The 23093-nt window shown below is 37.4% G+C and overlaps 1 protein-coding gene across 1 annotated transcript in view; it reads left to right on the top strand.

Annotated features, from left to right (window-relative positions):
* The first annotated feature begins 14291 nt into the window (after positions 1 to 14291).
* The window catches only part of sema3b (sema domain, immunoglobulin domain (Ig), short basic domain, secreted, (semaphorin) 3B), a 39728-nt gene continuing 30926 nt past the window's right edge, over positions 14292 to 23093 (top strand). The window contains exon 1 of the mRNA XM_067395069.1: positions 14292 to 15474. The gene's annotated coding sequence lies outside the window, so the exon portion shown is untranslated. The remainder of the gene's footprint in view (positions 15475 to 23093) is intronic.

Here is a 23093-nt window from a genome sequence, read left to right as displayed (position 1 = left end):
TGGCAAAGATTCCTAGAGGATGAAAGATTCTTCATCGGACACAAAGAGATTCATTTCGGACATGGTGGGAACTTAAGGCGGGTCAGATGCTGTCAAACTGTCGAGGAATATGGGTGAGTCGACCGTGTCTTATATATATATATATATACTTTCACTCATGCTGATTGGGTAGATGTGGTGATTACTGATTGCTGACAGCTGGCCGAGATGACGTGATGATTAGTCAGATTATTTGAACGTTGTTAATAAAACATCATATGTTTTATTAGAGTCCTGACCTGAAGACATCTATATGCCAATGTTCAGTTGCTGTCATAGCGCCACCTGTCAGCAACAGGAAATGACATGTTTTACACTGTGATTAACTCCTCAAAGACATTTAATAATAACAACATCATATATGGTCAGTCTAATCTTAAGGCCTTAGCGACATTTAATTGCAAAGATCTTGAGTTTTCGTTGAAGGGCGTGTCCGTGGCAGCCTGACAAATTCTGATGTTTCGCCATCAGAATGGTTGAATTAGATAATTGAAGACATTGGTTAATAAAGTGAGATTAAATGCATAAAGTATGTCTAATTTAATATAAACTGAACAAAATTATAAACGCAACACTTTTGTTTTTGCCCCCATTTTTCAAAGATATGAACTCAAAGATCTAAGACTTTTTCTATGTACACAAAAGACATATTTCTCTCAAATATTGTTCACAAATCTGTCCAAATCCGTGTTAGTGAGCACTTCTCCTTTGCCGAGATAATCCACCTACCTCACAGGTGTGGCATATCAAGATGCTGATTAGACAGCATGATTAGTGCCTTAGGCTGGTCACAATAAAAGGCCACTCTAAAATTTTTACAGTATCGGGGGGGTCCGGGGGGTCAGAAAACCAGTCAGTATCTGGTGTGACCACCATTTGCCTCACGCAGTGCAACACATCTCCTTCGCATAGAGTTGATCATGTTGTTGATTGTGGAATGTTGGTCCACTCCTCTTCAGTGGCTGTGCTAAGTTGCTGGATATTGGTAGGAACTGGAACATGCTGTCGTATACGCCGATCCAGAGCACCCCCAACATGCTCAATCGGTGACATGTCGAGTGAGTATGCTGGCCATGCAAGAACTGGGATGTTTTCAGCTTCCAGGAATTGTGTACAGATCCTTGCAACATGGGGCCATGCATTATCATGCTGCAAATTTAGGTGATGGTCGTGGATGAAAGGCACAACAATGGGCCCCAGGATCTCATCACGGTATTTCAGTGCATTCAAAATGGCATCAATAAAATGCACCTGTGTTCGTTGTCCATAACATACGCCTGCCCATACCATAAACCCACCGCCACCATGGGCCACTTGATCCACAACGTTGACATAAGCAAACCACTCGCCCACACAATGCCATACATGCTGTCTGCCATCTGCCCTGTACAGTGAAAACCGGGATTCATCCGTGAAGAGAACACATCTCCAAAGTGCCAGACGTCATTGAATGTGAGTATTTGCCCACTCAAGTCAGTTACGACGACGAACTGCAGTCAAGTCGAGACCCCAATGAGGACGACGAGCATGCAGATGAGCTTCCCTGAGACGATTTCTGACAGTTTGTGCAGAAATTCTTTGGTTATGCAAACCGATTGTTGCAGCAGCTGTCCTGGTGGCTGGTCTCAGACGATCTTGGAGGTGAAGATGTGGAGGTCCTGGGCTGGTGTGGTTACACGTGGTCTGCAGTTGTGAGGCCGGTTGGATGTACTGCCAAATTCTCTGAAACGTCTTTGGAGACGGTTTACGGGAGACAAATGAACATTCAATTCACGGGCAACAGCTCTGGTGGACATTCCTGCAGTCAGCATGCCAATTGCACACTCCCTCAAAACATCTATGGCATTGTGCTGTGTGATAAAACTGCACATTTTAGAGTGGCCTTTTATTGTGGCCAGCCTAAGGCATACCTGTGCAATAATTATGCTGGCTAATCAGCATCTTGATATGCCACACCTGTGAGGTGGATGGATTGTCTCGGCAAAGGAGAAGTGCTCACTAACACAGATTTAGACAGATTTGTGAACAATATTTGAGAGAAATAGGCCTTTTGTGTACACAGAAAAAGTCTTAGATCTTTGAGTTCAGTGTGACATCCTTTCACCATGCCATCCAATCAAGCGTTTCGAGCTTTGTTGGATTCAGAGTGAATCAGAACAGTGTAGAGTTAATTGTGAATCAATTGAATCTGATTCATAGTCATGCAGTTCAAAGGCAGGTTAAATGGACAATCCATCATTGTGAACTCCCCCAGAGTCTCTCAACACTTCTTTTCTTCTTCTCCTTTTTTTTCAGTGGTTCTTTCTCTCCAGTGACTCAGTCTGTCCCTTTGTGTTAACTCCTAGAGACACAACATGAGCGTGTGTGGCCAAGGACAGTTCAGATGAAGCTCTTTGTTTTCGTCTGTGTGGCCACTTGGTCCTTGCACACCTCATTAGCTGTAACCACTGCTGGTTGCCACAGAAAATGTGTGTCAGTGTGTAAGTGTTGTTCCATTCCCTGATCCTCTGAAATGAGCAGTTTTTGAGGGACCAAGAAAAGGAGGTTAAAAAATAGAGGCCAAGAAACTCTTCAAGAGCTCTATGTCATTCACTTCAAGTTCAAACCACAAAATAAAATTGTCATGCACACACAAGCACACTGTAGATATTTAGCTGTGTGTGTGTGTGAGTGTGTGAGCAGTTCCTTGAGGCCTTACCAATTCTTTAGCCACATGGCATTCAGGGAAATTTAATATCCTGATGGTGCCTGATGCTGATGTGTCCTGAATTCTGCAGTGTGCAGTTGCTTAAACTTTTATTAAAATATGAACTTGAGTGTGTGTAACTTTGTAAGCATACAATATGAATGACATATCTTGTAAAATATGTATTTACAATATGAATTAGTGCAAAAGCAGATGAAAAATACATTTATTTAGCAAATTATTTAAAAAAAATAATTAAATACACATACTAAATCATATTAAAACCATATTTAAAAAAGCATATAAAGCAATAGTAAACATTAATATTGTTTATAATATAAGCTTATAATTTAAGTAGACACTGATGTGATATCGAAAGCATTTTGTCTTTTAATTTTGTACTATTTTCATGGCAAGATTTTTTTTATTTATTTATTTATTTTTAAGGACATTGTATGCATACTTTTTTACTATAAAATAAGTTTGCAGTAATGATGTGATGTGGGACACATCAGTCGGTCTATGATTCTGATTTTGTGTGTCTTTTTTTCCTGACCTTTTTGCAACCAAGGACCTCTTGGTGAATCAAGAGATGATGCTCTGTTAAATATTGTTTAAAAAATTATTATTATTGTATGCATGGCCTACACTCTAAAAAATGCTGGGTTAAAAACAACCCAAGTTGGGTTGAAAATGGACAAACCCAGCGATTGGGTTGTTTTAACCCAGCAATTGGGTTAAATGTTTACCCAACCTGCTGGGTAGTTTTATTTAACCCAACTATTGTTTGAAAATGACTATATGGCTGACTTAAAATGAATCTAAAATGAAATTAAAATGTTCATTTATTAAACATATTAATAAATGTTAATTTTCAAGATATTTCGGGTTCTTTTTAAGTAAGCAATACTGTAATTTTTAAACAATAGTTAAGTAAAACTACCCAGCAGGTTGGGCAAACATTTAACCCAACTGCTGGGTTAAAACAACCCAATCGCTGGGTTTGTCCATTTTCAACCCAACTTGGGTTGTTTTTAACCCAGCATTTTTTAGAGTGTATAATAACATGCGTTTAGGACCATATTATTGTATTATATACTTTATTACATTTTAATTAGTTATTGTGTTTATGTTTAATGCATGGTTTTTTTCCATAAAAAAATACCTGTAGCACCGCTGTAGACCAGATTTGTAGACCCCTGATCTAACCGATCTCATACCTCATTATTATAAGACAGACCTGTTAATATTCAACCTACCTTCACCTGCAGCCTCAATGTTTGGCACCATTCCATTACCCAGAGTTCATTGCTGTCCCACATGTTCAATATTAAATGCTCAGTCATTTTGGTTTCCTCATTCTCACACACACACACACACACACACACACACACACACACACACACACACACACACACACACACACACACACACACACACATACAGCAGCAGCAGCAGCTCCTACTAATGGAAGAGCCAGACAAACATCTGCTTTAACAATGAACAGGAGGAAAGATAGAGAAAGAAAGAAAAGCTAAAGAAAAAGAATGAGGGAATAAAGTGAATTTGGTGTCAGTGGGCAAACGGTTCGGAAAAGAAACACGTTTCACCATTTAACAGACTGTGAGGGATTTGTATCAGTAAAAAGAGGTGGGTGAAAGAGGAAAAATCTTTAACTAACTTACCTTCCATCTTGTGTGTATAGTGTGGACTACACCGAAGAGCAGCTGGTATCTGTCTAATGGGCAGCTTTTGAGAGCTAGCATGGATGTGTGTGTGTGTGTCTTCAAGAATGATTGTGTGCTTACACTTAATTTTTATAAATGATATGGCACGGCACATCAAAGAGTTTGGGAACACATCAAACAAAAGCGAAAGAGTTGTTTCAGAGCAGATGAAAAATGAGATGAATGATGAAAGAAAACTTTCTTTTCTCGGTCACTTCATTTCTACATAGGTTTAAAGGCTTTATTAAAACAAGGTTTTGGTCATTTTTGAACACTGTTCACTAAACCGCCAAACATAATTTGAACAATGGTTCTCATCCTTTTTTCTCATCCTTGTGGCGACATTAAGTGGCCACCCTGCATAGGCCCAGCAATATGCATAATTATTCAGACAATATAGACTGACTAATATTTACAACTTTGTCAACATGTAAACAGCAGCAGGCTTACAATTTGCAGTCTTGAGTGTTTGGTTTGGCTTGTCTCTTGAATTTTGATGGTTTCATACTCTCAGCAGCAAATAATTCACTGCAAAAAAAAAAAAAAAAATTGTGGTCAGCAAGTGTATTTATCCTCATTGCAAATTGAACCATTTTTGATGTAATCTTGGTCATTTTCTTTTTTGTTTGTTTTGAGAATATTACGCAATCTGTCCGTCATGGCGTCTGGCTAATTTGGCTAGCTTCTACTAAGTGACAGATGTATTTGCACGAAAAAACCTTCTTTTTTCAGATACATGAGCTATGTTGTCAACAGAAAATTAAAAGTAATGGTAAAAGTTGATAAACCTGTTTATGTTTGCTCTCCTAAGTTAACCGGTAGATCGGTCACCCCATACTCTACCTCATTTTTGAATGCATTACCGCTGACGCTGACCCAAGCTGTACTGGTTGCTGGTATTTCATGATGATCTTTGTTAGTAACAACATAACTTTTAAAATTAATTTTAGTATTTCACAAAATCGAAATTGTCTGAAGTTTTGTAGTTTGGTATATTTTGATGCAGCATAAAAAAAAAAATATATTAAAAATAAATAACTTATTATAATTAGTATTGGAATAGGTAGTTAAATTATCAGTAAACTGTAAAAGGCCTCAAAAAGATTTTATTATTTGCATTTTATTATTTAACCACCAGTTAAGATCCACTGCTTTAGCAGATATGGCAAGAGTTCAGGAACAAGAAAAGAGAGAAAGAGAAGCCACTTTGAGCTATAAAAAGCAAAAAAGGGTAAATTTGCAGATGGCAGGATGAAAGGAAGAAAAAAAAACTGATTGTGAACAGATTGGGCTGATTGTATGCAATTCTTTTCAGAGCTTTGAATGAACTGTGTTTGTTCATTGCATTAATGGAACTGATGTGATGCGTATGCATGTGTGGTAATAGAACAATTAGCAATTCATTCAGTGACAATATGCATGATGATGTCACAGTGTTGTAAAAGGTCAGACAGTGCTAGTCGTACACACATACAGTGATGTCAGTAAAATATCACACAGATTCCCACTCCTCCACTGTGTCCTCATTTGATAAAGTGAATTCCCCTTTCTTTCCTTTTTCTTCCTTCTTGCTGGAAGTGTCCTAAATATCAATATTCCCTTACTTTTAGCAAATATACACATACACACATTTTCTCTTCTTGAAAAAAGACCAAAAATATTAACTTGCAAGTATCCCTAAGAAATTTAAATGGTTGTTACATTTGCATAGATTTATAGACAATACATATATTCTTTTGTAAACTCAGAACATCAGTGTGTATGTTGAATGTACATTTACTGATTTTATCGAAAATAAGTTTATCAAAATATACACTTACTACTGAGTCTGTATTTTGAATGTCCACTGATTTAATTAGTACCCCATCAGGGGCATGTGCTGATGGGTTTACCTTGATAATCATTAAAAGCACTAACATAGAGTTTAGCTGCAATTACCATGTCCCTCACACGTGGCTCAAGCATGTGTGTATGAGTCAGTTTGTGTGTCAGGGAAAAGCCCGAACACTTGAAAGTCTCTCAATTACAGTGTCTGAAAAGTAGAGGGAAGTCCCGATCTTTGTGCAAACTTCTGTAAAACAGCTAATGTGTGTGCGTCTTTATAACTGTCATAAATTTGGAGTAGAAATCACAGACAGGCATGTTGCATGAATATGAAACTATTTCCTGAAAATGAGTTTCTCATTTAGTTTCATCCTTACTTGACTGTCATCTCTGTCCTCATTCCACATTTCGCGTCTTACTACTTTCTCTTCTGACCTTTTGCTAGCATGGATTTTGTTTAAATGGTTTCCCAGTTTTTCTGTCTCCTTTTTAAGGACTCGCACACTTCTGTAACAGGAAATAGCTCTGTGGCTCAAAACAGACAATTAAGGGCATAAACCACTGGGTAGTGTTAATGAGGCTGGTAAATTAAGAAGTGGGCTTCAAACCCACTGAAAACACATGCAAACTTGGAACTGAATAACGTCAATTTGATTAAATGTATTTTAATGGCCACTTCACATTAATTAACTAAAACACTCCACTTCTACCCAGTTAATAGTTTAGTTTTCATGTTTTTGTGCAAATGGCACAATTAATGTTTAACATTTCCATTTTGAGTATTGCATTACTCTCTCACTGATGCAAGCCTTTCTAAAAACATTTTGGAAAGTTTTTCTTTTCACCTTTTCATTTTTAGGATGTGTTGTTTTCACTTAAAATCAAGAAATAATGAAAGCTAAGGTGACAAAATAACTCTTTAGTTTAACATATCAGCTTTTCTCCTACACTAAATTCTTGTCAAACTTCTGAGAGCATTTCTAAAAATGAACAATAGGCTCATATAGACTGTTTTGTGAAGTAATTCCAAATGGGTTCTGTGCTACAGTGATGCTGTTACTGTATAACCTATCCAGTTATGGCACAAATATGTCACAAACAAATCAAAAAGTGTGAATTATGTAACTTTTTAACAGTAGTGCAATTTAAAACAAGCAAAAAAATGTCTTTCATGGCATTTATTTGATCAAACAGAGAGCAGAAACAGTAATATTGTGATTTTTTTTTTTTTTTTTTTTTTACAATTTGAAATAGTTTTCTATATGATTATATTTTAAAATGTAATTTATTCCTGTGATGGCAAAGCTGAATTTCCAGCATTATTGATCCGGTCTTCTGTGTCACATGATCCTTTAAAAATCATTCTAACACCCTCATTTGGGGCTCAAGTATGGTTACTTTCTTATTCTCATTGATGAAAATAGTTGTGCTGCTTATTACTTTTTTCAGGATTCTTTGATGAACGATCAAAGGAACATTTGTAACATTATAAATGAGTCTACTGTCACTTTCGATTAATTTAATGCAACCTTGCTGAATAAAAGTATTGACTTCTTAAAAAATCTTGCTGACTCCAAACTTTTCAAAGTTAGTGTACCTGACTATTCAATTGCTTCAGCATTACAGTTTAATAGTTAACACATGTTTTTTGGAGTCTAATTCTTCTGTTCTTTCAAACTATTTGTTGTGGTGGCAGTGGTTGTGGACGGTGACTTTAAGGCCTGACCTCACGGCATGATAAATAACAACAGACTTGCAACAGACTTGCAACAGACTTACAGACTTAACATACGCTAGAGCTGAGTGATGCATACACACGCGCATAGATACTCTGTATCCAAAACACACGCACATAGTCAAGCATTCTACAGAGGAACTTGCTTTTGCCAGAAACCACTGTGTCCCTCTTCCAGTGTTTTTTTTTTTTCACATTCTGATCCCATCCTCTTTTCTTCCATCACAATCTTCTGTCCTAACTGAGCCAGTAGTGATTGATAAACTGTTTTCAAGGTCTCGGCCACGCTGATAGCAAATGCGCCACAATGCTTGCAAAGACCTTGAGTCGCGTATGTGTGCATACAGCTTGCGAACACATTCATCAACTTGCTAATGCACCATGAACCATCACGTCACGAGCATTGTACATTGTTGGCAGGTAACAAGTCATTCTTGCCCGACATCTACATACACCTAACTTTTCAAGTGCCAGTAGGGTCAAATCAGGCAGAGCAACATGTCAAAGGTCATCCTGGTGGGAACAATACTGACCAGACAGTTGGCAGTAAAACAATATACACACAATATAATAATGGATTCAGTATATGAGGGGAGAGGGGGCTCAGCTTCACATTTTGAAACAACATCAGAATTCCAGTGCGCTTTTTGTGTGCGGAAGACTTTGGCCAGAATGCCTGAATTCCACTCAGTCCATCAGGAATGCTGGCTGAAGCGAATAACAGAGGAAGACAGAGGGATCAAGCAGGGAACATTTTGATTAGATTCAGCTCTCTGACCAGAGAATGGGGTTTTAAGTGTCATTAATTATCAACATCATCATAGGTTCGGCAGAATTCACGACATATATATACTACATCTCTGGTGGGCCATACTATGTCTCCATGTTCCCCACTTCAGCTACAGCTGAGTTGTTGTTTACAGTACTTTTAAATCATACTACTGCATAAGAGAAAGTAGTTGCTCTGTTCTAATGATTTAGATGCAACAGTAAAATCTATTACAACTTTAAAAGCTCTTTAATATTTAATCATTAGAGTCTTGAAGTGATTTACGATGCAATTTTATGTACTGTTTGATCTTACTGTTATTCGTGCTAGAACATGGCATTTTTCCATATTAGTTTTTCTTCAAATACTGTAACATTCACAGCTGAATAAATTACAGTAGCTAGACTATATAAACCTCTGTTGTATAAGTGATCAGTGACATAGAGGACAGACTTTGAATCTATCCATTATGAGCTAGCCAAACTTACCAAACATCTGAGCAAAAAAGCCTTCACTGAAAAGTCTTATTTCAACAAATTATTTAAATACATTTCATATGTCTATTTATTCCGTTAATGCATCAATGCAGGTTGTTGTGGAAGCAATACTATAATGAGCTGTCAAAAATTACAGCATTTGCAACAGATGCTTTAATTAAGTTTTGACAGTGATATATATATATATATATATATATATATATATATATATATATATATATATATATATATATATATATATATATATATATATATATATAATTTATTGATGTAGGAGACATTTTAATTGAATTAAACCAATAACCAAAATGGTGTAGTTGAGAAAGACAGAACATTATATATCAAGAAGATTATTACATGTGGTTATAGTAATAAATGTATACTACATGGTTGTATTGTGTAAACGTAATTGAAATGTGTAAATGAAAAGGAAATTATTCATGGTATTATTCATCAAAATCAAAGCTAGCTTTAACACTTGTTTTTATGTTGCCAAAAATGAAAGTGGATGAGGGCAAACAAAGTCCCTTTAAAGAAAGTCAGTTCTCTTTGCGACCATCTTTCTAACACCCCCATCCTTTTTTTTTTATAGGTAGACAGTTATCTACTTGAATGGGAAAAGACTGAAATCCCCAAAACTATTTGTCAAGATAACAATGGGATCATAAATGTTGCTTTTTTTCTCAAATTGTGCTATAAAGTCTTTTCAGGCTGGTGCAGATCATTCATGAATAGATGATGAAAAGCAATACCTCTATTAAAAGACTATTGGCTCTTAACTAAAAGATAGGACTACTATACATTATTTTAGCTGACATTTTGAGCATTATGATTCCTCACATTAATTTTTTTACCGGTGGTACGTCTCCTCCTTATACTGTCTCTGAGGTTAGTTGAAGATGAGGAGTAATGGCTGTGTGGAGTAACAGCGCTGATGTGGTAACAGAGGTCACAGGTTTAATCTCCGGTTGGGGCAACCCATGAAATGAACAGTTACCAAGATGCCCATCATGTTCTGTCACCACCATGCCCTTGAGCAAACCTCTTAACTCATGGTTGTACAGGAATACTCATGTAATTACAGGAACCTGTCCTTATTGTAGGCCTTCTGTAAGATAAAAGGAAGCAATCTTGACTTGGGAATTTAATGCAAGGTTGTATCTCTCAGATATGAGCCAGGTTAAATGAACACACATATTTTGTGATTTGTGTAATTTCATGTGTTTAGTTCATTTAGGGTGGTCCTGGCCTTTATGGCTCTCACAGCACCAGTCACATTTCTTGATTTGTTTCTCCACCTGGACCATTCAGGGCTACACACATGAATGTGGCCCGGAAAGACCAAGTCTGTGTATATGTGTGTGTTCTCCATCATCCTTTAGCGGAGAGGAAAAGAAACAGGAAAGTGGGATAGGAGCAGGTGAAAAGTGTGTGTACAATATGTTTTTGTTTCAATGTACACTCAAAACTAAAGGTTCCAAAAGGGCGTTACTGCAGTGAAGCCATAAAATAACTATTCTGGGTTCCCTTAAAAACCTTTCAGTGAACAGTTCTTAACCATTTTATTATTTTTTTTTTGTTGTTGTTGTTAGTCTGAAGAACATCTTTAATAATCCGAACCTTTTTCCACTATATCCCTTTGTGCAGTGGAAAGGTTCCATGGATGTTAAAGGTTCTGCATGAAACCATAAGGGGCTTTCGCACCGGAGGAACCTTTTCATAGTTCCTAGAACTATTGGCTGAAGTACTTGGATTTTGCTGTGTTTGCACCGCAGGGACTAGGAATGACTATAGTTCTAGGAACTCCTTTTGGGGGGGCTAAATTAGCTCCTACTTTAGAGTAGGTTCTAATCAGCATTATAAGAACTATCAGTGACGTAAGTGTACATTAATTGGTCAAACGCATGTCAAACATCGACACCCAGCTTTTTTAAAAAGCTGTGTAAAAAAATTTACTTCACAAAAACGTTTTGCTCTTTCAGTCACGTAAATTCTGCGTTTTCATTCCATCTCCGTTATCACGAAACCCACGGCACAACAACCACAGCTCTGATCACGACATCATCCATCCACCGTTTTTTAGTGTTTGTAAATGAGGCACTTAAAGACGCTGCTGTCAGCTGCTTCAGAGTTCCTATTTCCGGTGCGAATGCAACCAGGAACATGGCCCGGGGGAGCAATTAGTTCAGGGGAAACTAACTTAGTAGTACTGAATTCTTAGAACTATTCAGTGCGAAAGCTCATATAGATGCCCCTTTTAATTTTAAAGGTGAGGATTTTTCGTCGACTGAGAATCCAAAGACTGTTACTAAGTTTTTGAAATAAGAACAGCCCCCCTACTGCACAGCTCATTTCAAAGGAACGCCGAGTATACGAGTGTTGCATTCGCTGTGTCATGTTAGTGGATTCATTATGTCGGATGCACCACAGGTAACTCATAATCTGCAGTTGTTACTCCTGTCTCCTGACAAAAACATTGCATGCAGTGCCTGTAGAGTGTGGAAAGTTACGATTGGCCCTCTGGCTTGTCAATCACTGCCGTGACATTCCTTGTGAGAGACGAGCGCGGCTGATGTTTTTAAGGCCTTCGTGCACATATGATGTATATTAATATTATTCCTTTCAGTGCACCTAATAAATAGTCTTTTATCAGTTAGTAAAGACAGTTTCAAGTAATATTGCAAAAATGTATAAAACAAAACATCCTCTTTAGCACCTTTAAAGGGCTCATGAACTTCCTTTTTTTCAATAATGTTCTCTGAGGTCCACTTCTAAAGTTATCAAGATTTTTTACATAAAAAAACATCCTTATTTAGAAGTAATAAGCCATTTTTTATCCAGTTTTTGTCCCTCTCTTTCCAACACTCCATTTTGATAGACGTGCCACATTCAAAGCTTGGAAAGAAACCACATTCCACATTCAAAGCTTGGAAAGATATGATTGGTCAGTTTTGGCAAATTACAATAATTTACGTCCCCGCCATTACACGTGTGGAACAGTTTTTAAAACTTCCGATTTTTAAAAATATGTCAAACATATATTTCAAACATTTGTCAACAATGTGAAACATTTATAAATCTTGGTTGTGGCAAATAAGAGTTAGTTATAGTTGACAGGATAACTTTGTTTCATATAAATGAAATTATGAATGAATGTACCATCGTTCTTATAGGCTATCCTTTTCGATAAAGTGAAAAACATAAATTGTCATTTGCAGTGTCTTACTGATAACAAAACAGAAGATGTCACTCACTGAAGCTTTTATTCAGAATTAAAGTGAATGGCATAGATCAAAACAATAACAAAAACAACATTCTCTCTATGTGCTTTTTTCTGTATCCGACAATCCAATGTATTAACCCCATAAATGCCAAAGCAAAGGAAAGAACAGTGAATCACAACTACAACTATGATGCTACAGTATAAATACTCAGTACATTTCAAACTATCTGTAACTGACAAAGCAATAGTGACACATGTTTAAAACTTTGTTACTCACACTTGTGTGTTGCAACATTGCTGTTGGATTGAATGTAGCCGTCACTACGTCATCTTTTATTTTCAGTGTCTCGGAAAAGCCTGTGCCTCTTAAAAAAACGAATCCACAGTAAAATTAAAGTGAACAAACGAACAGTCTCTTACTGATGTGATCTGGAAGTTTGCTTTCTTAATGATAGGATCACAAAGAAGGCAATGCAAAGACTATTTTTCCACAACTTGGCACTTCTGGCATCTCTGTCATATTGTTGCTGGAGTAATCCTGTGCATGAATCAAAAAGCGGGACTAAAGAGGCAGTGATGTAGAGGTAGGCCTTGATTTTCTTCTGCAGAGGCGGTCTTTCGCTACACCATTATGTCATAATGTGACAAAATGCAAAATGAGTCGTTTGGACAGCTTGGTTTCAATTGTCACCCCACTTTTTAAATTCTACATGAAATCAGAATCGAGTTACTTTATTACTTTATTAACATGGTACCTCTTATTGTAAACAAAATGCGAACCAAATGTAAAAACTTCCTCGTAATTGAACTTCCGACATTCAGATGACTTTCTTTCCTTTTTTTTTTCTGTATAGGCTAATGAATAATGTAAGCCAATAGCCAAATGGCTGTTTAAACATTGTTTCAGCAAACTCACATCCAGTCTCGATAAAATCAAGTCCCATCTGGCTTTTTTATCACATTTTTCATCTCATAAACAATGTCCTGTTTCAATCTAATTTATGTTCTGGAAGTTTAATAGGTTGCAAATGGGGATTCACTTTGTTACTTTTCTTCTTCACTAGTCATTATTTTCTTGCTTAAAATATTCTCACACCTGTGCGTGTGTGTTATTGTCTGTTTCTATGTGTGTGTGAAGCTAATGGAAAACAAAGGTTTACATTATATGCTGCTGACGACATCAGGTCTCCATGACAGCTTATGGTAAGTATCATATAACATGGGCCAGCTCACTCTCTTTCTATCTCACTTCCTCTATCTCCCTCTCACAGTGAAACTTGGTACAGTATCTCTGTTTATTGTGATTTCAGGTGCCAAAGACCTAGAAATGGATGGTAAGGTGTGTGTTTGTGAAACAAGAGGAGGAAAAGAGAATAAAAATAAGGAGATAGAGGGAGAATGTAAATGTGTTTGAGAGCTTGATGAAATCATATTTGCTGACTGTTGCCCTCTAGAGTGTCTCATCGGTGCCATAATGACGCCACTCAGTCGAAAGTGTGTAGTGCAGCTGAGCTGTGTTTATCTAATGATTGCAGATCTCAACTGTCAGACAGACTCATTTTCATGGGTAAACTGTTTTAAATATAGTTAAAGGGATAGTTCACTCATAATTTATTAACTGTATTATTGTTCCATACCCATATAACTTTCTTCCTTTTTTTCTGGAACAAAGATTGTGAAAAAAAATTGTACTGGTTTGTCTTTTTCCTGCATTTACGATAAGGTGACTGGACTTTAAAGCAACATAAAACATAATAAAAAACATCATTAATGCACTTTATTTCATGTCATCTGAAGTCATACAATAGCCTTTTGTGACCAACCACGATTTGAATATTTATTCACTGACTGCTTCCCACCAGTGAGCTGTTAACCACTGCGACCGGATCATTGAATCTGAGAGCTGTAACAGTCCAATTTGGGGACAAATCATTTAGGTTGGTTTTGTGGACTGGGTCAACTGAATCATTAAAATCATATGATTCAAGAATGATTCATTCATGATTCAGACATTGCTAATTTCTTACGACCTCTGATGAAAGATGTTCTATGAATAATGACTTAGGTTTCAGTCAGTTCCTCACACAAACCTATCATGTGGCTTCAGAAGACTTGAAAAACTAGAATATTCTTTTAAAAAAAATGTCATTGTCAGTTTGTGTTCCACAGAAGAAAGATATTCATATGGGTTTGGAATGGCATGAGGGTGAGTTCATTTTTGGGTAAAATACCCATTTAATAATTTACCTCATTACACTCCAAAGGTGAACTAAAGTTGCACTGCAGTTTACAGGAACTCATCCAGAACTAATTAAAACATTCCAACGTAACAAAACACACATCTGATAGTGTACATCCCTGTATTCACAAGAGAAAGAGAGACTTTTACCTCTGACCAGTCTCCACCCATAATAGCCTGCTATCCAGGAGGGAGTGGCTGACTGAGGGAGGGGAAAGAGAGAGAGAGCGGGAGAGAGACAGAGAAAGCTGGAGAGCTCTGCGGTAGCAGTCAGCGCAAGAACCAAAGCAGAGAAAGACTGAAAGAGAGAGAGAGAGGGGGGGAAGAAGGTAGATTGAGAAAGAAACACTGGAATTAACAACTAAGAAATAAAATAAAGGAGAAAAAAGAGAGAAGGAAGTCTGGAAAATAACTTCAGACCAGGACAGAAGAGACTGAGAGAGAGAAGGGAAAAAGACATGAATTTAAAGAAGTCTTGACTTCACATTGGAGACACATGTTCATGCGTGGACTGTTGCTGCTGCTGTGATCTGTCATTCCTCCTCACTCTGTGTGTGTATGTGTGTGTGTGTGTGTTCTTGAGAAGCTGAGGAGAGTGTGTGTGAGCCTTTCGTTCCTCTGGAGTCTACGGGACCATGGCACCTGTCAGGAACGGATGAACTTGAGGCTTAAAAGACTGGAAGTCGTGGAAGAAAGAGATAAAAGCTGAAAAGCAAAACGCTGAAGGAGTAAAAGGTAAGTTAGTTTCTTTTCTAGCAGTGCTGTGTGTGCATGTAAGTGTGTGTGTGTGTGTGTGTGTGTGTGTGTGGAAGGATCTCCCTGTTTAATGTGTGATTAGCTGAGATGCATCTGTATTAACCTGTATTTGGAAGTAAATGTTTGATATTTGTAATACTTTGAATAAAGGCTGTACAAATAGTTTAAAAAGTGAGTGTGTACATTGGTTATAGGCAGCCCTCCAATGCGACATGCTTTTTGACCCCTTTGTGCATGTGTGTGTGTTGGCTTGGTATTGTATTTTTAGATATAAATGCTGTAGTTTAGTCTAAGATGTTGTATAATACATGGATAAAACATGAGTTAATGTGTTCTTACAGGTATGAACAGGAGTTTAGATTGTGTCTCTCTCTGTATGTGTGTGGACTGACATAACTGAACTGTGTTTTCTTAATATAGAATGATATTAAAAGATTAAATGGTCTGTGAATAAGCAAGGGAGAGAGAGAGAGACAGATAAAGAATGGAAGAGTGATAGGGAAAGACATGTTCATTCTGTAAGTGTGTTTCTGCTGAAATATTTACCCTGGTGCAACTCTGACGGTTCCTCTGTTGCTCATGGGATGATGTTCTTCAGTTCACACAAAGAGCAAAAGACTGTTATCATCGCTTCATCATCAACATTTTATGATTTTTTAACATTTTCAACCCCAAAACCATCACAGATTAGTGGAAAGATGACAAGATTAGAGTACATTCACACACAAACACATATGTTTCGTTTTTTGTTTTTTTTTTGAGTGGAAAGGCTCCATAGACTTCTATTTATTTATATTTACATATTTAAATTATTATATTATAAAGCTTATTAACTTAAAAAGCTATATTAATTAACTTATTAATATTATATATTTACTTAAAGATGTGTTTTATCATTATGTAATATTTTAAATAAATATTAAATATATAATTATACAGTAAATCATTGTGTGTACACATATTTTTTCATATTATTTATTTTATTTATTTATCAATCAATCAATCAATCAATCAATCAGTTTTTCAAACTGAGAATATTCTGGCCATCCCCCAAAAAAAGTGTTTATGTCAGATTTTGCCCCTAAACTATAGCAAAGTATGTATACACACTAAAACACACATAAACCATACCATGCACTACCCAAAATAGTAATTAGACACACAAACACTCACATACCTACCCTCTTTCTCACACACATACTCACTCCACACATGCATTCACACATTCACTCCGTGTGCTGTGTTTTTGGTCAGCTGTGTTTTTGGTGAGGGGAAGAATGTTGTGTTGTTTTAGTGGCGACTCTAAAAAGAACATTGTGTGTGTGTGCTTCATAAAATTACACGCAACAACTCTCACACACACAACCGAATGGTCCCAGACTCTCCTTTAATGTGCATCACCAAGTGACTTTCTTTATTTCTCTTTGGCTCCTTGATTCTTGCTCTCAGGATTAGGGGGTGGGTAGAGAGACAGAGAGAGAATAAGTAAGAGAGATTGAGAGTGAGATGGCTTTTAGCCCGGTGCCTCAGCCGGTGTGGATCGTTAATTGAGCTGCTCCCATAGGGGGGTATCAGACCCCAGATTAATTTGGCTCCCCCTCCTCACACAAGCACACACACACTCGTGCTTTCACCCTCACACAAACTCACACTCTTTTAGGGCCCTTTATATCCATCTATTAGACCACAGTTGTCAGATGTCTTGTCACTGCTGGAGTTTCTATTCTGATTGGAGATTGCGGGTAGGTGTGGGCTAGTGTCGGTAGGGGAGGGTTATTGATTGTTTTGTGGAGTGTAGTACTATTTAACTGTGGTGGGACCTGTAGGCCTGGATGCATTAGGTTGTCTTATAACAGAGAATTCATTCTGTACATCACCGTGAATGTTTCTGAGTTCCCAGCCTGGAAAATATATCAGGAATCTTACAAGTGTGCTCTCCAGGATTGGAAAGTCATCTACATTTAATAAAATCATAAAAATAATGGAAAAGTCTATAATATACTGAACTTTAAAACTTCCATCTGCTTTTGTTTACAGTTAAATGTGGTAACAAACCATAGTGTTTCATCAGTTCTTCTTTTTTTCAATTAATCAGTTGATTCAGTTCACTGAATGATTCATTAATGATTCAGTCGGAATCAAAATGATTTTTAAAGTAATCAAACATACCTGAAAAGGTCATGGAAAAGTGTGGAAACCCTGATATGTCACTTACGTTTGCACGGACTATGGAGTATTCCAGGTAGATGATTGCCTGGCGAGTCCAGAATGATATATCTTCTACAAGATCTGGTCAGTCCGCCCTCCGTCATGCCTCAAGTCAACTCCAAACCGTACCGTGCAATTAGATTTGTTCAGATTCAATCAGTTTCTAGTGCGGTGAAAGTCGCTTCAATATCAACATAGATGGCGCAAGCGAGACCTGAGAGTTTGTTCTATTCAGCCGTGAATTCAGTTTTAAATGACCAAAAACACATTAAGTCATTAAAACCCCACCATCTGACAGCACTAGAAGCTTTTATTTTAAAAGAAGACGTTTTCGCGTTGCTTCCCACTGGCTTTGGGAAAAGCTTAATATATCAGTTAGCTCCGCTCGTTGCTTTGCTAATTTCATATCCGCCCTTCTCTGATTGGTTTACTCCGCTTCCTGTTTGCTCGGATTTGCTCCGCCCTAGAAATCGAAACGATTCAATGGCGACCAGACTCATCCGCTGGTACAGTGGTGAGGCTGGATTTTCCAGGCAAGGTAGATGAAGCAACCACAGAAAATCATTTTACATTTCCTTTAAATACTGTTGTTACATAGTCTATTCTCCGTTGTTGCTCAATTATGAAAGTTACAGGCAGATGAAGACATATTAAATACTCTGTGATTTATATATTTTTTTCCTTTTTTTGTGGTTGAGGAGACAGGATTAGTGCCTACAGCATCATCTCTAGAACAGCAGTTTCCACCTGGAATTAAGATGCGTTTTGGTCGATCGGATCACAAGTGGACGACGCTAAATACTGGTGTAAATGGGGTGTTAAAAGTTTTGAGCTTGTCCAGATTTTGACCACTTCCAGAGGCAGTCGAAAATGCATTGGACCAGATTGTTTTCATAGTGGACATGCTTATGTGGTCGAATGTGTTTGAACTAAAAAAACGCCTACTCTCCACCTACTGACCTAGTACGGAAACATTATGGAAAGTGCGCTAGCCAGATGGGATATAAACTTTGTCAGCTGAAGACCCAAGTTTGGTTTGAAGACCAAAAACATACCAAGCACAATGTTCTTTCACCATTCCTATTTTCTAACACACACTAACAGCGTTCAGCGTGGTCTCACGGCTGTCAGAGCAGAAATTAAAGCTGATGCTCTCCGTATGTTTTTCTCCAGGTGTGTTCATATGTAAATTGCATGAGCTTATTTTGTTCATTAGAATGGAAGATCTGAAAAAAACCCATGCATTTACCCGCCCATAGAAACTCCCCTTGAAAAAAACAGGACAGAAGTGGTTGAAAGTGGACAAAAAGACGGATTTAAATACCCAGTGGAAACGGGTATGTGTCTCCCTCGTCCACTTTGATCCAATTGACCAAAACATCTTAAAACCAGATGGAAACAGGGCCTCACTGGCTGCATCCGAAGTCACATGCTTTCCTAGACTGTATAGTAGATGAAAAACAAAATATGCTACAAAAGAACTATCTAAATGAGTTGCAAAAAGTACCTAGATGACTACTATTCCTGCGAGATTCTGAAATGTGCATATGATGGACACTTTACTATCCCACAAGGCCACGGGAGAGGATTTTTGAACGGAGGTGAAGCGATGACGCTGGTAGGTCACATGATAATGACAACATGGCAGATGTAGTATGTCAGGATTACATTCATACTATATAAAACTTTTTTAGTGCTCGCAAAGTACTCAATCAAAATAAGTACCTACTCAAGACAGTTTGGACATTTTGGATGCAGCAAGTGACTCATCAATTTAAGATCAGTCCAAATTTAGATGTGAAGATTGATTAGATGTTCAAATCCTACATCACATGTTCAGATACTGTAAGCTATTGGAAGGATGAACAGTTGTGTCTTGTGGCCCAAGATAAATCAGATAAAAATGATCATGTAAAGAGGCACATGGTGTAGTGTAGGGATAGAGGAGCGGTTTAACTGTTCTGGTTTCTGAGATTTGCGAGATTATGTGAAAAACATCATGTGTGTTAACTGCAGCAGCTTTCCAGAACTATGTTCAAAACATATAAATCTAACATGGTCACTCTTGTCTCCTCCTGGGCTTGGTGAACTCGTAGATTTCATATTCAGACATGCCATTCTGACATCTATCGGAAAGTTATTCCACAGCAACATTAAGTTGAATGTTCTGATTTTATGATGTTTTTTGGCATTTGAATTTATTAAACTACAAAGCAACACCACGTTGTGTGCAATGACACTTCACAACAAGAGGTTTTGTAATCTTTTACAATCACCTCAAGTCTAAACAAATCTTTCATTCCAACTTGAGCAATTCCAGAGTTATAAAGCTTGCCGCAAAGTTAATAATTGAACAATAACAGAGCTATAATACTTGTTATCTCTTCCTGTTTTGATTATTCAGATATTGGGTTTGTTTATGTTGAGTGCGTGTCTTTCTTGACACAAGAGTATTTAGAGGATATTAAGATGGCGAAAGAAGAACAGGACCGAGTCAACAAGTGCAAAAACCTTGAACTGGTCAGTTTACTAAAGGTGGGACAACATACTTACTCTGGTGGGAGAGGAGAAGATGAACAGATAAGGCAGAATGATAAATCAGGAAATCTTACAGAGCAGTGAAGGAGGGTGTTGATTTTTGTAATGATACTGTAGCAGATGCACATCATGTATGTTTGTGTGTTCATGCAGACTTGTATAGGTGTGTGTGTGAGTGGTGTGCAAGTTGTTTTATGATGTGTGTGTGTATGTGCTGATTAAGGTCATTGTGATGGTCTTTTGTGCTGCTGTTGCCACATTTCACTTCTCACTTACGCACACTTTCACTACACACACTTTACACAGTTTCACTAGACAGGCACTACTCAAATTTTTGAGCGCAGTAAGATTTTTTTGTAATGCTGACAAAGGCTGCATGTATTTAATCAAAAAATATTATATAATTTAAATATTTTAATAATTTTTTGTATATTTTAAAATGTAATTTATTCCTTTGATGTTAAAGCTGAATTTTCAGCATCATTACTCCAGTCTTCAGTGTCACATGATCCATTAGAAATCATTCTAATATGCACGAGAAACATTTGTTGTTATTATTATGTTGAAAACAGTTGTACTGCTTCATATTTTTGTGGAAATTATGATTAATTTTTTTCAGCATTGAACAGCATTTATTTGAAATAGTAATATTTTTAACATTATAAAAGCTTTTCCTGTCACATTTGATCAATTTAATGCATCCTTGCTGAATAAAAGTGCTAATTTCTTATAAAGAAATAAATCGTACTGACCTGAAACTTTTGAACCGGTTTCTAAATAGAGGTCTAAACCTACACAAACCTGTTGATATCAGTAGAAAATCATGAAAGCAAAACATGATTTATGAACCTTTCAAACAATGAAGAGCACTTCAAATGTTCTCAAAAGTCAGTTCTTGACATGACTTACTGTATTTTTGTGGACATTTTCAAACATTTGACCTGCACAAGAACTGTACATTTAAACCTGTGCACACACAAATATACACTTCTTTCTCAATAGATACACATAACACATACCACTGAGCTCGATAAACCCCTCTCAGATGAATGTGTTTTTGGATAAAGTATTTTTCCATGACATGTTTCTTTTTTAAGTAAAGCCTATAGTGGTATGATGTCATTAGACAGTGCCCGCAGAAGTGTGTGTGTGTGTGTGTGTGTGTGTGTGTGTGTGTGTGTGTGTGTGTGTGTGTGTGTGTGTGTGTGTGTGAATGTTCATATGGGTCTGAAAGATGACAAAACATTGCTGCTTGATTAAAAAGAGGGAGGCATTCCTGAACACATGCTTTTTAAAACAGGGAGTGTGTTTGTTTGTGTAATGCATGTAAGTGAGTGTGGCTATGATTAAAGAGGCAACAGATAAATGACCTGCAAGTAGTAGGTTGGTTTGGAAAGATACACATTATGAGTTTTGTCAGAAGTATTTTTTTTTTTTGTAAAAATGAAAAAAATGAATGAAATATGTGACAATTTTGTTTCTTTCAGCATTGAAATGATCTCAGCGATTGGTAACTATGGAACCCCTAAAGGGACATGGTGATAGAAAAATGATACTGTATTTCAATGATTTTGTGTTCGCTCTCAAAAATGTTGTGTTCCCCTGAGCAAATTTGCATTCTTTGTGAGCGAACACAAACTTTCTTGGGGGAACGCAAAACTTTTTGAGAGAGAACGCAAAAGCATTGACAAAAATTTTCCTCTCATCTCACTTTTTTTTTCCTTCACCATGTCCCTTTAGGGGCTCCATAACAGAATTGCATTTCGTTTATCCAAATAGTTCTTCCTCAAATTCAAATGACTTGTTAATGGAAGCGTTAAGGAACAGGAATTGTTAAGAGGCATCGAAACTAAATAAAGAACATTCCTGTGTCCCCCTCTCTACTTCCTTTCCAAACTGCTTGTCATTCACATTTGGCCCCACTAGAGCTTTAGGAACTGATTGTAATAGGGGATGGAATACAGCGTGACACCTCTGTAAAAGGTGCAAATGACTATGTGACACTGATAGATTTCCCCTTTAATAGAACCAGACTGAGTGTGACTGGACACACACACAGGTTCAAATCCATCAGCTAAAGATGCCACTGTATACATAGAAAGAGAGAGAGACAGTCAGAGTAAAAAAAAAAAGAAAAAACGATACATTAAAAAGGCATTAAGGATTATGGGTAATGGAGCAGGCCCGTCACTGCGGATTAGCTAATGCTCATCAAAGAGTAGAAGTGTGTGTGTGCTTGTGTGCAAGAAAAGGGGGAGAATGTGTCCCAACATACACCCCTCAATAGTATGCTGCTCATGTCTGTGTGTGTGTGGTTATGTTGTATCCTAGCTCATTATTCTGTAGTGGTCGACTAAAGTGTGTGTTCAGCAGCAGCAGCTTTTAAATAATGAAAGAAGATGGAAGATATTGGATGTGTACAGATAGCTGTGTGTGTGTGTGTGTGTGTGTGTGTGTGTGTGTGTGTGTGTGTGTGTGTGTGTGTGTGTGTGTGTGTGTGTGTGTGTGTGTGTGTGTGTGTGTGTGTGTGTGTGTGTGTGTGTGTGTGTGTGTGTGTGTGTGTGTGTGTGTGTGTGTGTTTGCAAAATGGAGTCCCAGGGTAAAGAGAGATGGGGGTGGTTGCAGTTTCTGATTTGATGCCCATGAACCCCTAACAAGCTACCTGCATGAGAGAGAGAGAGAGTGTGTGTGTGTGTGTGTGTGTGTGTGTGTGTGAGAGAGAGAGAGAGAGAGAGAGAGAGAGAGAAAATAATCCTCTCTTAGCAAACTTATTTGACTTCTTAAGTGGGATAACTTTCATCTACAGCGGACATATTTACATACTGCAGAATTGCCACTGGAGAAACTAATGA

The sequence above is a fragment of the Chanodichthys erythropterus genome, chromosome 9 (assembly GCF_024489055.1).
Source record: "Chanodichthys erythropterus isolate Z2021 chromosome 9, ASM2448905v1, whole genome shotgun sequence".
Lineage (NCBI taxonomy): Eukaryota > Metazoa > Chordata > Actinopteri > Cypriniformes > Xenocyprididae > Chanodichthys > Chanodichthys erythropterus.
This window is presented reverse-complemented; position numbering and strand designations above follow the sequence as displayed.